This window comes from Coturnix japonica, unplaced genomic scaffold, assembly GCF_001577835.2.
Source record: "Coturnix japonica isolate 7356 unplaced genomic scaffold, Coturnix japonica 2.1 chrUnrandom544, whole genome shotgun sequence".
Classification (NCBI taxonomy): Eukaryota; Metazoa; Chordata; class Aves; order Galliformes; family Phasianidae; genus Coturnix; species Coturnix japonica.
Window position 1 is genome coordinate 46912 of NW_015439925.1, and position 7396 is coordinate 54307.

Genomic DNA, 7396 nt, shown 5'->3' on the forward strand with positions numbered 1-7396 from the left:
TCCGTGAGGGTTCGGGTCGGTCCGTGAGGGTTCGGGTCGGTCCGGAGTGGTTCGTGTGGTTCCGGGTTGGTTCCGGATGAAGGTTCGGGTGGTTCCGTGAGGGTTCGGTTCGGTCCGGATAAAGTTTCGGGTGGTTCGGGCCGGTCCGGAATGTTTCGGGTGGTTCCGTGAAGGTTCGGGCCGGTCCGGGTGGTTCCGTTACTGTTCGGGTTGGTCCGGAATGGTTCGGGTCGGTTCCTTTAAGGTTCGTGTGGTTCCGTGACTGTTCGGGGTGTTCCTTTAAGGTTCGGGTCGGTCCCTTTAAGGTTCGGGTGGTTCCGTGACTGTTCGGGTCGGTCCAGATCAAGGTCCGGGTGGTTCCGTGACTGTTCGTGTGGTTCCATGAAGGTTCGGGTGGTTCCTTTAAGGTTCGGGTCGGTCCATGAAGGTTCGGGGGGTCCCTTTAAGGTCCGGGTCGGTCCATTAAGGTTCGGGTGGTTCCTTTAAGGTCCGGGTCGGTCCATTAAGGTTCGGGTGGTTCCTTTAAGGTTCGGGTCGGTCCATTAAGGTTCAGGTGGTTCCTTTAAGGTTCGGGTCGGTCCTTTAAGGTTCGGATCGGTCCGGAATGGTTCTGGGGGTCCCTTTAAGGTTCGGGTCGGTCCATTAAGGTTCGGGGGGTCCCTTTAAGTTTTGGGTGGTTCCGTTGAGGTTTGGGTCGGTCCGGATAAAGGTTCGGGTGGTTCTGGATAAAGGTTCTGGGCCCGGATCGTGCAATGCTGCTTTTAAATATAAAAGGCCCCGAAATGTTGAAGTTTGGCCCCAAAAAGTCGCAAATTTGGGCTTAAAATGTTGTGGTTCTGTGCCCTCAAAATTCGGAGTTTTAGATCCGAAATCGCGAGGTTTGGCCCCAAAACTCCGTGTCCCGAAGTTCGGAGGTTCAGCCCCAAAATCGCATGTTTTGACCCCAAAATGTTGTGTCGTTTTGTCCCAAAATTGGGAGATTTTGACCCAAAATGTCGCGTCCTTCGGCCCCAAAATCCCGGAGTTTGATCCCCAAACTCCGCATCTCCGTTGCATGTCCTAAAATTTGGAGGTTTTGACCCAAAATGTGGCGTGTTCCTCGTGCCCAGAAATCCCAAGTTTCGGACCCAAATCGTGGTGGTTTGGCCAAAACTCCGCTGTCCCGAAGTTGGGTGTTCCCTCCAAAAAAGAAAAAAATTTCGCATGTTTGACCCCAAAATGTTGTGTCGTTTTCCCAAAATTGGACGAGCTTTTGACCCAAATTGTCGGTCCTGTCGGCCCCAAAAATGCCCAGGAGTTTGATCCCCAAAACTCCGCATCTCACGTTGCATGTCCTAAAATTTGAGGTCTTTGACCAAAAATGTGGGGCGGTTCCGTGGCCCAAAATCCAAGTTTCGGACCCAAAAATCGCATGTTTTGGCCCAACAACTCTGCGTCCTGAAGTTGGGATGTTCCGGCCTCAAATCGCATGTTTTGACCCAAATGTTTGTGTCGTTTGTTCGCCAAATTGGGAGGTTTTTTGACCCAAAATATCGCGTCGGGCTTCGGCTCCCAAATCCCAGTGTTTGATCCCCAAACTCCGCATCTCCGTTGCATGTCCTAAAATTTGGAGGTTTTGACCCAAAATGTGGCGGTTCCGTGCCCCAAAAATCCCAAGTTTCGGACCCAAAATCGTGTGGTTTGGCCCCAAAACTCCGCGTCCCGAAGTTGGGATGTTCGGCCTCAAAATCGCATGTTTTGACCCCAAAATGTTGTGTCGTTTTGTCCCAAAATTGGGAGGTTTTGACCCAAAATGTCACGTCCTTCGGCCCTAAAATCCCGGTGTTTGATCCCAAACTGCATTTCTGTCGCGTGACCCAAAATCAGGAGGTTTTGACTCAAAATGTGCTGGTTCCAAGCCCCAAAATGCCGGGATTTGGACCCAAAACTTCCGACGCGTGACCCGAAATTGGGAGGTTTTGTCCCAAAACGTCGCGTCCTTCGGCCCCAAAATCCCGGTGTTTCATCCCAAACTCCGCGTCTGTGTCGCGTGTCCCAAAATCACAAGGTTTTGACCCAAAATGTGGTTCCAAGCCCCAAAGTGCCGGGATTTGGACCCAAAACTTGTGTTGTGCGACCCAAAATTGCGAGGTTTTGACCCAAAATGTTGTGGTTCTGTGCCCCCAAAATCCCAAGTTTCAGACCCAAAATCGCGAGGTTTGGCCCCAAAACATTGCATCGTTCTGTCCCAAAATCGGGAGGTTTTGACCCAAAATGTCACGTCCTTCTGTCCCAAAATCCCGGTGTTTGACCCCAAACTCTGCATCTCCGTCGCTTGTCCTAAAATTTGGAGGTTTTGACGCAAAATGTGTCGATTCCGTGCCCCCAAAATCACAAGTTTTGGACCCAAAATCACGAGGTTTGGCCCCAAAACTCTGCGTCTTTTTTGGTTGTTCCAAAATGCTGAGGTTTCAATCCAAAACGTCGCGTCCTTTGGCCCCAAAATTGTGGTGTTTGACCCCAAATTCCACATCTCCGTTGCATGGCCCAAAATCGGGAAGTTTTGACCCAAAACGTCGTGTTTCCATGCTCCCCAAATCCCACATTTTGGACCCCAAAAGCCCAAAGTTTGGCCCCAAAATTCCGCGTCCTCATCGCGTGTCCCAGATTTGGAGGTTTTGACCCAAAACGTCGCGTCCTTCGGCCCCCAAAATCCCGGTGTTTGGCCCCAAATTTCGTGTCTCTATCACGTGCCCCTAAATGTCGAGGTTTTGACCCAAAATGTCACATCTTTCGGCTTCAAAATCCCAGTGTTTGGCCCCCAAACTCCGCATCTCTGTTGTATGTCCCAAAATTTGGAGGTTTTGACCCAAAACGTCACATCCTTCTGTCCCAGAATCCCGGTGTTTGGCCCCAAAACTCCGCATCTCTGTCACGTGTCCCAAAATGTCGAGGTTTTGACCCAAATTGTTGCGTCTTTCTGCCCCAAAATCCCGTGATTTGGGCCCAAATCTCCATGTCCCAACAACGTGACCCACAGTTTGGAGGTTTTGACCCAAAATGTTGCATATTTCTGCCGCAAAATCCAGGTGTTTGACCCCAAACTCTGTGTCTCCGTTGTGTGTCCCAAAATTGGGAGGTTTTGACCCAAAAAGTCGCATCTTTCTGTCCCCAAATCCCGTGATTTGGGCCCAAAACTCCACGTCCTTTTCAGGTGGCTTAAAATCCCAGTGTTTGCCCTCAAAATGCTGTAGTTCTTTGTCCCAAAATCGTGTTTTTTGGCCCCAAAACTCTGCTTCCCCATCAGGTTGACCAAAAACGCGCCGTTCAGACCCAAAATGTTACAGCGCTCCGCACACACCGTCATGGCAGCCGGTGCACACGCGTGTCCAAACGTCCCATGTCCATCCCACGTTCATCCCGTGTCCATCCCGTGTCTCATGTCCATCCCGTGTCCCATGTCCATCCCGTGTCCATCCCATGTCCCACGTCCCGTGTCCATCCCATGTCCATCCTGTGTCCGACTGTCCCATGTCCGTCTGTTCCGTGTTTATCCCATGTCCGTCCCATGTTCCATCCCATGGCTGACTGTCCTGTGTCCGGCTGTTCCATGTCCCATGTCTATCCCGTGTCCGACTGTCCCGTGTCTGGCTGTTCCATGTCTATCCCATGTTCCATGTCCATCCCATGTCCGTCTGTCCCATGTCTGGCTGTTCCATGTCCATCCCATGGCCAGGTGTCCCGTGTTTATCCCATGTCCCATGTCAGTCTCATGTTCCATCCCATGGCCGACTGTCCTGTGTCCAGCTCTTCCATGTCTATCCCATGTCCATCCCATGTCCATCCCATGTCTATTCCATGTCCCATGTCTGTCCCATCCCATGTCTGCTCCATGTCCCATGTCCATCCTATGTCTATTCCATGTCCCATGTCCGTCCCATCCCATGTTTGCCCCATGTCCATCCCATGTCCGTCCCATGTCCCATGTCTGCCCCATGTCTGTCTGTCCCGTGTCTGTCCCGTGTCCATCCCATGTTCCCCATTGCGCCGTCCCGTGTCCGACTGTCCCATGTCAGGGCTGTGAGCCACATCTGACCGTTCCATGTATGACCGTTCCGTGTGTTAATTACACGTATGACCATTCCATGTGTCCAACCCACATATGACCGTTCCTTGCATGTTCTTGCTGTGTCCATTACCCCATCACCCCCACATCGCCCACAACAAAAAGAAAGGGAAGGATTTTTTTTAAAATTTTTTTTTTTAGGGGGGGGTTCCACCTATAATTGGGGTTTTGGGTTATGGGGGCCCTGTATATCCCCCTGGTTTGGTAAAACTGTGCTCCTTGTTTTAGCCCCGAGGGAAGGCGTTATACGGTTCTAATATGGGGTTTGGTTATGGGTCTGTATATCCTGTTTGGTAAACTGTGCTCTGTTAGCCCGAGGGGAAGGCGTTTTAGGGTCACAATGGGTTGGGTATGAGGTTGTATATCCCTGTTGGTAACCTGGGGTGCCTGTTAGCCCGCAGGGGAAGGCGTTATAGGTTATATGGGTTGGTATGGGTCATGTAATATCCTGTTGAACGACTGTTGCTTGTTAGCCCCGCAGGGGAGGCGTTATACGGTTATATGGGTTTGGTTATGGGTCTGTAATATCCGCGTGTTGGTAACCTGTGCTCTGTTAGCGAGGGGGAAGGCGTCATAGGTCTATATGGGTTGGGTATGGGTCTGTATATCCCTGTTGGTAAAACTGTGCCTGATTAGCGCAGGGGAAGGCGTTTATACGGTCTATATGGGTTGGTATGGGTCCTGTATATCCCTGTTTGGTAAACTGTGCTCTGTTAGCCGCGGGAAGGCGTTATACGGTCTATATGGGTTGGTATGGGTCTGTATATCCCCTGTTGGTAACACTGTGCTTGTTGAATCGCAGGGGAAGGCGTTATAGTCATATGGGTTGTATGGGTCTGTTATTCCTGTTGGTAACCTGTGCTCGTGTAGCCGCAGGGGAAGGCGTTATAGGTCTATATGGGTTGGTATGGGTCTGTATATCCCCTGTTGGTAACACTGTGCTCTGTTAGCCCGCAGGGGAAGGCGTTATAGGTCTATAGGTTGGTATGTGTCTGTTTCCCTGTTGTGTAAACTGTTGCTCTGGTTAGCACGAGGGGAAGGCGTTAGTAGGTACTATGGGTTGGTATGGGGTCTGTATATCCCCGTTTAATGGTAAAACACTGTTGCTCTGTATGCCCGAGGGGAAGGCGTTCTAGGTCCTATACTGGGTTGGTATGGGTCTGTATATCCCCTGTTGGTAACACTGTGCTCTGTAGCCCCGCAGGGGAAGGCGTTATAGGTCTATATGGGTTGGTATGGGTCTGTAATATCCCCTGTTGTAAACACTGTGCTCTCGGTAGCGCCCGCAGGGAAGGCGTTTATAGGTCATATATGGGTTGGTATGGTCTGTATATCCCTGGTTGGTAACACTGTGCCTGTTAGGCTCGCGGGGAAGCGTATATGTCTGTATGGGTTGGTATGGGTCCTGTTTCGCCTGTTTGGTAACACTGTGCCCTGTTAGCCCGCAGGGGAAGGCGTTATAGGTCTATATGGGGGTATGGGTCCTGTTATATCCTGTTGTAACTGTGCCTGTTAGCCGCAGGGGAAGGCGTTATAGGTCTATATGGGTTGGTATGGTCTGTATATCCCTGTTGGTAACACTGTGCCTGTTAGGCAACCGCCAAGCCCGCGGGGAAGGCGTTATAGGTTAATGGTTGGTATGGGTCTGTATATCCTGTTGGTAACACTGTGCTCTGTTAGCCCGCAGGGGAAGGCGTTATAGGTCTATATGGGTTGGTATGGGTCTGTATATCCCCTGTTGGTAAAGTGCATGTTAGCCGCAGGGGAAAGGCGGTTTCGCTCGAAAGGTGAACCCGCTGAATACCGGGTAACTTTTGAGAAGGAGTGGGCGACAGTCCACTGGACCCCAACGACATTTGATCTTCAGGTGACGGGCCGCGGAGCCATCGCGCCGCGAGCAGCGCCCGCAAGACACCCAAAGGGCGGAACGGAACCAGCACCGGACGGCAGCAGCGGAACGGAAGAGGCGGGCAGACCCAAGAAGCGGTGGGGGGGGAGGGGGGGGTGGGGCGGCGAGGGGGGCGGGGTCGAGAGGGGGGGGGGGCGTCTGCTGGTCATAGACTCGCGTTCCTCCGGGGGGGGGCTCCGGCGTCGGACCCAGCCATGGCCGCAGGCGCGCGGCGTCCCCGATCCCACCCCCACCAGCACCAGCACCACGCAGCAAAAAAGCGGGACGGGGGGCGGGGGGGGGGGAAAAGGCGGGCAGGAAGCCGGAAGAACGGCGGACAGCCGGGCCGTCCAAAAGAGGGGCCGCAAACCGGGGGGGGGGCAGGGAGCGGGGAGGGGGGGCGTGGAACACCGAAACAAAAACGGGCCGGGGGGGGGGGAGGGGAGGGGGGAGCGGAGGCGGCGGGGCTGGAAGCGGCAAGCGCCTTAACGGGGGGGAGGGGCATTCATCCCACTTGGGGGTCATCCGAGGCCCCCCAAATGGAAGCCAATGAGAGAAAGCGCTGCCGACCCGCCCGCCAGACCGGCAGCAGAGAGACGGCGCTTGCCGCATCATAGAAGAGGAAAAGCACGCGAGACCGGACGGCAGCCCCGCCCCCCACACCGCCCCGGCAGCCCCCCCCAGCACAACGGAAGCCCGCCGCCTTCTCGGCCCCCCCAACAAGGGGACCCCCCGCAGTCAGATGCGCGCGGGGAGCCCCGGCGCAGCCCCAAAGCGGCGAAGGAAGGGGGGGTGGGGGGGGGCGGCCGTACGGGGGGGGGTGGGGGAAACGCAACACGCCCCCCCGCCGCCCCCCCCTCGTCGCTCGTCGTCGCCCCGCCCCAGGCAGCAGCGCTCCAGGACCTCAGGCGGCCGACCACCGACCGGCTGCAGCCGGAAACGGACGGCGGACACGGACCCACAAAACAGGAGCCCCCCAAACAGCGGGGGGAGCCAGCAGACGCAAGGACTCCTCATACTTCATCATCCTCACCGCTTTCCCGCGCGTCCGCCCCACCGCTCCTCCTCTCGCGCTCCCCCCCGCGCCGCCCCGCCAACCCGGTCCGGTTCCGTCCCTTCCGGCGCCCCGCCCATGCGAGGAGCGGTGGAGAACGCGGACACCGCTACCGGAAAGAGTCAGCTGGAACTGTGAGCCCCACGGCCCCCACCACCGAACGAACGAACCCCCCCGGAACCGACGGACCGAGACCCCACCCATGGACGGACGGAACAGGACGGACAGAGCGCCCCCCATTGGAAGGACACAAGGACGGACAGAGCCCCCCCATGAACGGACTGGACGGACACAAGGACGGACGAGAGCCCCCCTGTGGACGGACACCAAGGACGGAGCCCCCCCCACG